The 9,890-nt window shown below is 56.8% G+C and overlaps 1 long non-coding RNA gene across 1 annotated transcript; it reads right to left on the bottom strand.

Annotated features, from left to right (window-relative positions):
- Positions 1-1,098: 1,098 nt before the first annotated feature.
- Positions 1,099-4,945, bottom strand: LOC309442665. Its single transcript, XR_014184647.1, has 3 exons — positions 4,809-4,945; positions 3,000-3,351; positions 1,099-1,150 (listed from the first exon to the last, which is right to left on the bottom strand). It is a non-coding gene; the product is annotated as an uncharacterized lncRNA (long non-coding RNA).
- Positions 4,946-9,890: the final 4,945 nt, after the last annotated feature.

Here is a 9,890-nt window from a genome sequence, read left to right on the forward strand (position 1 = left end):
GACACAAGCTGGTACTTGCGTTTGTCATTGCGCTGCTGCCCTTGGCCTGTGTCAGCCTTGGTTCACCTGTCACATTCATTGAGCAGCTGTAATTCCCCGTCCTCTCTGCTGAAAGGACAAACAGCGTCAGCTCCTGCGGTGACTACAACCACCACATACCATCCACTGTGTCAGGTTATTGCAGCCATTAGCTTATTTGTTTCATTAAAACAAACATAAATTGTTGTGGCACAGAGTGACATGGTTCTTCACTCTGTCTCGCTCGAGTGGAACACAGTTAACATTAACAACATTAAAAAACGGGAGGGGTGAACACGAAACAATGCAACAATCTGATTCTATCGTAAAGCACAAACGTGCTTGGGGACGATTCCAGTCAGAGGATACGGATATTTTCAAGGAATTTAGGGCATAAAATCCCATTAAATCTCCTTGAGGGAAATAAAATCAATAGAAATTAAGCACCTTCATAGCTTGAAATATCTGCGCTTAATTCTTTTTAGGTCTTTTAGAAGATCCAATCCTGAATTATTTACTTTCTTAACAAAAGAGTATTTTTGGCATGAACCTCTTCCTACTATACAAACAACAGCTGATAAAACGTAAGGAAAAGATGCTGAGAGAACGGACAACCAAAAGAACGCCTGGAAATTTTGAAATGAAAGGGTGTCTCCAAGAGCACTGCAAAACTTGATCTTCTATAGCTCTATCACTTCATGCATGTTCTGCTCTCTTATCCCTTCTATAGAATCAGTAATAAAAGATTTTCCATTTGAAATACTGATGAGAAATGTCTTTTCCCAGGAAAGGCAGAAAACAAATATCTGCACAACCCGGCTGCTCTGGGGCTTCACGCGAATTCTCTAACACTCCACATTGCTTTGTCCAACCGTTAAATACAAGATACAAAGGACGTTTTAATAACTGAAACCTTGAGCCTTCAGATGAGCGGACAAGTAAAACGGAGACAATGCTGGAGCATCAAGTGCCATTGAGAACGTGCGGAGTGTCTTACCAGGAGCGGCAGCACAGCCCAAGGCTCCGTCACCGGACACACGTTCATTGTCCCCACGGGGCGCGGGTCGGGCGGGACCGGGAGGCGTCTGGCGACCGGATATCGGGAGAAATCAGAGCTGGCTCATCTTCACACCTGTTCAGAAAATATACCTTAAAACTTCCAACTTCACTCAAAATCATCCGGTTTTATTGGGCTGGTTGTAGCCTACTGCTGCTGCAATGTGTCCTGAGTTCCATCTTGCTTTAGCAGAAGCTTATTTGTCAGAAAACCCGGCTGTAATCGTTTCTTTGCCCATGTTTGATATCAAACGTGAGCCCTTGATCACTGATGTTCCAGCACGTATCTCAAAACAAAAAAGGCTGGAGGTGATAAAGGAAAATGAACAAGGAAAACACAAAAACCCACAAACAAACAAACAAAACCCCAAACCAACCAAACAAAACCAAACCCAAACAAAAACAAACCCAAACAAAACCAAACCCAAACAACCAACCAACCAACACAAACCAAACAAAACCAAACAACCAACCAACACAAACCAAACCAAACCAAACCCAAACTAACCAAACAAAACCAAACACAACCAAACAAACGAAACGAAACCAAACCAAACCAACCAACACAAACCAAATGAAAAGAAGAAAAGCACCAAAGCAACCAAACAAACCCAACCCCAAGCAAACAAAAGAACCAACCAACGCTGACACAAACCAAACCAAACAAAAAGAAGAAAACACTGAACAAAACCCACAAAAGATGAAAAAAAGAACCAAGCAACCAACAAACCACACACCAAAAAAACCCCAAACCAACCAACTGGGCCAAACCAAACCAGGAAACCACCGCCAAACACACAAAACCAACCAATCAACCACAACCCAACCAAACTAAAAAGCCCCCACCACATATCAAACAGTAATTTAAAAAAGAACCAACCAACAAAAACCACACACAAAACAAACAGAAAAACCCGAACACCCGCCAGCCCACCCCTGTGCAGCATCTCCAGCCAGGCCCAGAACCGCCCGCAGGACAACGACCGGCCCAACGGCCACGGAGCATCGCGGCACCTGTCTGGAGACCCGTCTGCAAACCCAGAGCCAGCCCAGGGCGGCTGCAGGAGGCGCCGGAGCCGTGTCACCTGGGGAGAGCACAGCAGAGCGGGGAGAGCACAGCAGAGCGGGGAGAGCACAGCAGAACTGTGTCACCGGGGAGAGCACAGCAATCGGTGTCACCGGGAGGGCACAGCAGAGCGGTGTCACCGGGGAGAGCACAGCAGAGCAGGGAGAGCACAGCAGAGTGGGGAGAGCACAGCAGAGGGGGGAGAGCACAGCAGAGCTGTGTCACCGGGGAGAGCACAGCAATCAGTGTCACCGGGAGAGCACAGCAGAGCTGTGTCACCGGGGAGAGCACAGCAATCGGTGTCACCGGGAGAGCACAGCAGAGCGGTGTCACCGGGGAGAGCACAGCAATCGGTGTCACCGGGAGAGCACAGCAGAGCGGTGTCACCGGGAGAGCACAGCAGAGCAGGGAGAGCACAGCAGAGCGGTGTGACCGGGGAGAGCACAGCAGAGCGGCAAGAGAATTCATTAGAGCAGCGAGAGAATTCATTAGAGCAGTGAGAGGATTCATTAGAGCAGCGAGAGAATTCATTAGAGCAGTGAGAGGATTCATTAGAGCAGCGAGAGTGTGGAGAGGAGCCGCTCAGAAGGTGCTGGGAGCCAGCGCTGGGTTCTATCCCTCCCTCCTGTGAAAAACCAACCAGCCAACACCACCAAACACCACCCAAACCACAGCAACAGACAACGCAAACAACAGTCAAATGAACTGCTGAAGTTATCAAAGGAATGATTGAAGTTAAGGGCTCCTGAGGACGCAGCACCCGGGACCCCGAAAGCCGCGGGGGCCGCTCTGCACCCCCAGCCGCTCGCTGGCCCCATTGGGCTGTTTTCCCCGGTTTATATGTAAGTTTTGCTCTTACTCATCGTGCCAGATGAACATCCCTGTTTCCCATCGGCACAGATCGTGTGAGCCGGTCACAGGAGAAAACGGGTTGTTACCGCAGATGGGTTTTCCCAATGTGTTTTCAGTTCCGAGTGCCCTCTGCTCCCAGCCACGCTGGGTTTGGCTTTCACTTGTCCATGCCCGTGTTCCTGGTCTGCAGGGGCCACCAGCACAGGGGCTCGGGGCGGATTGGGGTTCTCCTCGTTTCCCAATGCTCTCCTGTGTTTGTTTTGCTGTGTGTGTCCGGAGATGCCGCCGCAGGGTGTGCAGAGCCCGGCCGGCTGCTCCGAGCTCCAGCGCCTCCCGCGCGGGCGCATCGGCTTCCTGTGCTAATGGAAAAAACAGACCCGATGAGGACAAAGGTGTTTGTGCGAGTCCTGGCACTGACGAGCGTGCAGGCACCGCGGCTGGGAGACGCACAAGCAACAGCACCCGGTCCCTGCAGCCCCCCCGGCCTCGGGGACGCTCCAAAACCTCCACAGCTCATTAATTCCTTCTGGTCACCCTCGGGCAGGAAGGAGGTGAAATATTTGGGTTTGGGGACCAGCAGCACTCCTGCCCAAACCTGCCCCAGGAGCTTTTCCAAGGAAATGTAGAGTGAGCAAAAACATCAAATACACACCCAAAAGCAACTTACTTTGGAGAAAGCCCCAGGGTGTCCCTGGCCCCACCCTGTGCTGTGGGGTTCCAGCCCCAGCCCATGCTGTGAGGTTCCAGCCCATGCTGTGGGGTTCCAGCCCCAGCCCATGCTGTGGGGTTCCAGCCCGTGCTGTGGGGTTCCAGCCCGTGCTGTGGGGTTCCAGCCCGTGCTGTGGGGTTCCAGCCCCGTGCTGTGGGGTTCCAGCCCGTGCTGTGGGGTTCCAGCCCGTGCTGTGGGGTTCCAGCCCCGTGCTGTGGGGTTCCAGCCCCGTGCTGTGGGGTTCCAGCCCGTGCTGTGGGGTTCCAGCCCGTGCTGTGGGGTTCCAGCCCCGTGCTGTGGGGTTCCAGCCCATGCTGTGGGGTTCCAGCCCGTGCTGTGGGGTTCCAGCCCCAGCCCATGCTGTGGGGTTCCAGCCCCGTGCTGTGGGGTTCCAGCCCATGCTGTGGGGTTCCAGCCCAAGCTGTGGGGTTCCAGCCCGTGCTGTGGGGTTCCAGCCCCAGCCCATGCTGTGGGGTTCCAGCCCGTGCTGTGGGGTTCCAGCCCCAGCCCATGCTGTGGGGTTCCAGCCCGTGCTGTGGGGTTCCAGCCCCAGCCCATGCTGTGGGGTTCCAGCCCGTGCTGTGGGGTTCCAGCCCGTGCTGTGGGGTTCCAGCCCCAGCCCATGCTGTGGGGTTCCAGCCCGTGCTGTGGGGTTCCAGCCCCAGCCCATGCTGTGGGGTTCCAGCCCATTCCGTGGGGTTCCAGCCCCAGCCCCGTGCTGTGGGGTTCCAGCCCCATGCTGTGGGGTTCCAGCCCATGCTGCGGGGTTCCAGCCCATGCTGTGGGGTTCCAGCCCCATGCTGCCTGTGACAGGTCCTGCTGGACAGAGGAACCGGGACTTGATGCTTTCGCTCACACTTCTGTTTTTCTCGAAAAGAACCCCCTGACTACGCTGCAATAAACATTTCAAATACGTTTACGGGACTCTTGGTTATTTGCGATGGCTTTTGTTGCTTGGGTCCCTTTGGAAAACATTTATGATCTTTCATATCCATTGACAATTACAACCTTAAAATAATTACATAAATAAAATCAAATATATCAAAACATCTAAAAATATTATTGAGGTCATTATTATTATCTGTTAATAATTAATGAGATTATTACCCTTATTCTCTCAGTGAAGAACGTTTTAGTTCCGTGTCCGTCTCTCCTTTCAGTCCCCGTTTCCCGCTGGGGTTGGGCTCTGCTGGAGCCCAGATGTCCCTCCCGTTCCCCACACGGTTCCGACACCCGGCTCAGGATTTGCTGATGGGAACAGAGAAAAACTAAATTAAACTAAACTAAAATCCCAAACAAACAAAAACCAAAAACAATTTATAAAAAATACCCTCAAAAAATAAACCAATAAACCACGTCCGAGCCCGTTTGATTGAATCTCAGACCCGACCGGAGGAGCATCCCCCACAAAGGGCACAACAGGTGGGTTCCCAGTGCAGCGACACCCACGGTGTTTCTGCCTCCCCACAGCAGCCTCCCCAGCACACACAGAGGATTTGAAAAACAAACCGCATCTGTTTATATATTACATGTTTATATATGTCTGCATTTATAGATTTCTATTTATGCACATATTTCTGGGCTTATATGTGTCTGGATTTATACACATGCGCCAAAGAGCTGGGTGGGAACAACAAACAGCCCCAAGACACCAGTTTTGGGGTGACCAGCCTGGGAAATGGGCAAGAAAATTCCCCATTTCACCTTCCTAATGCAGAAATAACCAAATTCCTTTCGCCCAACAGAGCTGGAAGGCGAAGCCGTTTCAGCGCCAGATCCAGCACCCGCGGCCGCCAGATGTGGCAACAACCGCCACCTCCAGCGCTTTTGGTTAAAGGAAACGCCGGTGGGAGCTCCGGGCTGACCCTGCGGTGCTGGATGCTGGAGAACAGAGTTGTGTGTTATACGAGCCCAAAACCTGCAGCTTAACCGCGTTATTGTTCCGCAAGCCTGTAACCGTGAGGCAATAAATGATGGGGCTTTTTCCCTGGAAAACAGGTTTTCCATGATGGTTGGCCCCGCGCTCCCTCTGTCTGGCAGAAACCTGATGCGATGGGAAGTTTAATTCCTCAAAAACAAGACTGATAACAGACATAATGACGGCTGTAACATTATAGTGTGTAAAACTGATATGGCCTCCGCAGCTGAACCACATCCCAAGAGCAGCTGGGGGACACAGGGGCCAGTCCCGGTCCCCCCGTCACCAGGACGCCCCGCGGAGCCCTCGGCCGCCCCGCGCGCTCCGGCGCTGCTGCCCCCGGCACCACCGGGACGCCTGTTCCCAGCACCGAGCTCACACCCGCAGACCCCGCGGGTTCCACGGCAAACGCGCCATCACAGAATTGTCACCGGGAAGCAGCAGCGCTGCGGCTCAGCCCAGCGGCACCGCCAGCACCCCATGGCTCCAGCGCCTGCAGTGGGCGGCAGCGCCCGCCGGCTCCGCTCAGCACCCCACGGCTCTGGCACCTGCAGTGGGCAGCAGCGCCCGCCGGCTCCGCTCAGCACCCCACGGCTCCGGCACCTGCAGCGGGCGGCAGCACCCGCTGGCTCCGCTCAGCACCCCACGGCTCTGGCACCTGCAGCGGGCGGCAGCGCCCGCCGGTTCCGCTCAGCACCCCACGGCTCCGGCACCTGCAGCGGGCGGCAGCACCCGCTGGCTCCGCTCAGCACCGCGGCTTCTGTTCTCCATCCATCACCAAATTAATTCTGAGGTTTGGCACCAGCTCCAGAAGCCCCTCCTCAGCCTCGCTCACTTCAAACCAAGGGAAGAGCAACATTTCTGCCCCACCAGCACCAACCACACTGTCCTGGTTTTGTTGAAAACAAGACCAGCTCTCTTTCAGTGACTTTTCCGTTCAGCTGGGTTCTCATGGCCGTGTTACCAGCCCACACACCCACTGCGCTCTTATTTTTCCACTCCTACCAACACCAACATCCCTTTTCTTCAGAAAACGCCTGGTTTTTGCTTCAGGGGCATCACCAGCTCCTGGTTTTGCTCCACCTCCCGTGCCCGGAGGGACAAGGGTCCCTGTGCTGGGGATGCTGCTCCCACCGCAGACACCTGGGGGGCAGGAGGGGACACGTCCCCACTGTGACAGCAAGGGCAGAAATCCCTGCGGCACCGCGCCTGTTCCCGTTTGGCTCGGCAGGACCTTCAGCATCCACGTGGGAAGGGGGATGCGTGAGAAAACACAACCTCTCCTGATAATAAACACCCTTTTTGTCACTTCCCAAGTGCTCCTCTGCAGCGGTTCGGCAGCAGCCGGCAGGTGTGACCAGGGGAAAGGGACCGAGAGATTTTGGGCAGCGCAGCAAACCCGACACGCGTCCCCACGTCCCGTCCCGGCGGGACCCGCGGCCTCACCTCCGACACCAGCCCGGGGCACGCTCAGGACCAGGCGATGCTCAGGACCAGGTGATGCTCAGGACCAGGCGATGTTCAGGACCAGGTGATGTTCAGGACCGGGCAACTTTCAGGACCAAGGGCTGGTCGGGATCACCAACATCCAGCGCCAGAGTCACAAAAACCTGCTCAGAGACCCAATTCCACCGACCAGCTGCAGCGTGGGGCCGGGCGCTCAAAACCCACGGGTGCTGGAGGCCCCTCTGCAGGGGAAGGAGCTGTGGGAGACAGGACGTTGAGCATCGCCCCCTTTGCTGCCCTGGGTGCTTTGGGGAGGGTGGCAGGTCTGGTTCTGGGGGGAGAAGAGGTGATTAAACAAATCTTACCCGTGTGAGTCAGCTTCTGCACATCCCTCAGGGGAGCACACAGCTGGGGAAAAAAGCCCAGCGCTCCCTTTCCAAAGCCCCCTTTCCAAACCCCCCTCTCCCATCCCCCTTTCCACCCCCGCGGCTCTGCCCGGCCCGCGGGTCCCGCTCTCCCCGTGTGTCCCGCGGCTCCGGGGGCGGGCCGGGCCGGGCCGGGGCGGCCCCGAGGGGGCGGCGATGGGAAAGCGCCCATAAAGCGGCTCCGAGCAGCGGCCCGGCCAGAGCGGCCATGGGCGCCGGGGGAGCCCCGACGGGGCGGCGCTGCTGCTGCTGGCGCTGGGCGCCCTCCGGCTGCTGGTCGGGACCCGCCGCCCCGGCACCAAGCGGGGGGTTTCGGGGAAGCGGAGCCTCCCGGGCCCCTTTGCCTGGCGGGTGCTGGGCAACGCACTGCAGCTGGGCCGTCTGCCCCCCTTGGTGTTCGCGGGGCCCCGTGTTCCAGCTGCGGCTGGGGGGCAGCACCTGGTGGTGCTCAGCGGCGAGGCCGCGACCCGGGCGCTGCTGGGCTCCGGCACCCGCTTCGCCGGCCGCCCCGACTTTCCCTCCTTCAGGCTGGTGTCCGGGGGCACAGCGTGGCGTCCGGGGGCACTGGGCGCGGTGGCGGGCTCGCCGGCGCCTGGCGCACGCCGCCCTGCGCACCCGCTGCGCCACGGCCCCGCTGGAGCGGCACGTGGCGGCCGAGGCCGCGCAGCCGGTGCGGCTCTTCCTGCGGCGCAGCGGGGAGGATGGCTGCTCCGAGCCCTCCCCGCTCTGCTGGTGGCCAACGCCAACGTGCTGTGCGCCCTCTGCTTCGGCCGCCGCTACAGCCGCGGCCACGGCGAGTTTGCGGGGCTGCTGGGCTGCAACGAGCGCTTTGGGCCACAGCACAGACGCAGCCGCAGAACCCAGCCCCGAAGCAACCCCCCCGTCATGAATCTGGCCTGTAAAACAATCCGCGGCAGGTACGTAAGCAGCCCAGGCGGGCAGATCGCAGCCTTTCTGCTTCGCATAAACAACTTCACTATTAAAACCTGATCCAAAAGGCCTTTAACTTCCACATGGCACCCAAGCTGACATCAAGCCAGTACGCAAGGAGTGGATTTTTGTGATGGGACCTCCAGAGACGGAGAACATCCTGTACCATAGTCACCAAGCTCTAAGCCCTTCTCAGGTTTTTACTCTGCAGAAAGCAGGAGTTCGATCCATCTGATGAACAGACGCGGCTCTCGGGCCACTGCAGGGCTGCCATTGTTTCCATGCCCGTACGTCCAACCCGCTGCACGGCCGGTCTGCAGGAACCGTGTCCAGCCTCATTCCTCCCAGTTTCACTTCAATTTCCCTTCACCATGGCAACATTTCCCCAAGTTGAGCTTTGTCTCTGACTTTACTATGTGCTTTGCATACAATACTCAAACATCAGCCAAGTCAGCTTATGGAAATTTTAATTCTATCGGTATTTTCTGCTGAAGAAAACTCAACAGTTTGTTGATTACAACATTTAGGAGACTTTGCGGTTGGCTTATGCTCAACAACTCCGAATAAACCAGCAACTGCTCCTTCACATCACCCTGTAGCAGGAGAACCGCAGTGAAACGGAGCCAGCACACTCTGTCCTGCAGCCAGGTCAGGTTCTCCCAGCGAAGCGAAGCGAAGCGAAGCGAAGCGAAGCGAAGCGAAGCGAAGCGAAGCGAAGCAAAGCAAAGCAAAGCAAAGCAAAGCAAAGCAAAGCAAAGCAAAGCAAAGCAAAGCAAAGCAAAGCAAAGCAAAGCAAAGCAAAGCAAAGCAAAGCAAAGCAAAGCAGGTTCCTGCCGGTCACAGTTTGCCAGGGCTTTCCAAGGAGCCACCAGAGCCCCAGTTTGGCAGCAGCGAGTGGCTGGGCGGGGGTGACTGTCCCAGCCAGGGAAGCGACGGGGACATTTCGACTCCAGCCCGAGTCAGAGGTTTCCCAGCAGCAGGGACTGGTGCCCAGGCGCTGCTGTGCTCCTCTGATCGAAACCAGCTCCCTCACTGCATTCCCTGCTCCTCAGCCCCTTCCAAGCGCAGGGTCAGCACCGACCTCTCCAACGTGTCCCAGGCCCCTAAAGCCACATTCTGAGCCACCGCGCCCCCATCACCACGTTAACGCTCCAGCGTTGCAAAGTGTCCCTTTTAAAAGTCACTCAGAAACTTCTGGTGGTCCAAGAGTCAGAGTTTACACCAAATCCCAGGGTACGTACCTGTCCAGCCCTGAGGCGTCCCCAGTGTCACCTGGGGCCAAGCCGAGGACTCGGCTGCTCCGGCTCCTCCATCTGCCGCGGGCTGGACGTCCCACGGCGGCTCCGGGTCCTTCCTTGGGGAATCGCAGCTCTGTGTGAGCTGCTGGTTCACCTCGAGGAGATGGAGGTGACAGGGACGTCACCCACAGAGCAGCCGAGCGGTGCCCAGGACACCGTCCCCGAGGCTCCT

Source organism: Streptopelia decaocto (assembly GCF_964273445.1).
Source record: "Streptopelia decaocto genome assembly, chromosome: 7".
Taxonomy (NCBI): domain Eukaryota; kingdom Metazoa; phylum Chordata; class Aves; order Columbiformes; family Columbidae; genus Streptopelia; species Streptopelia decaocto.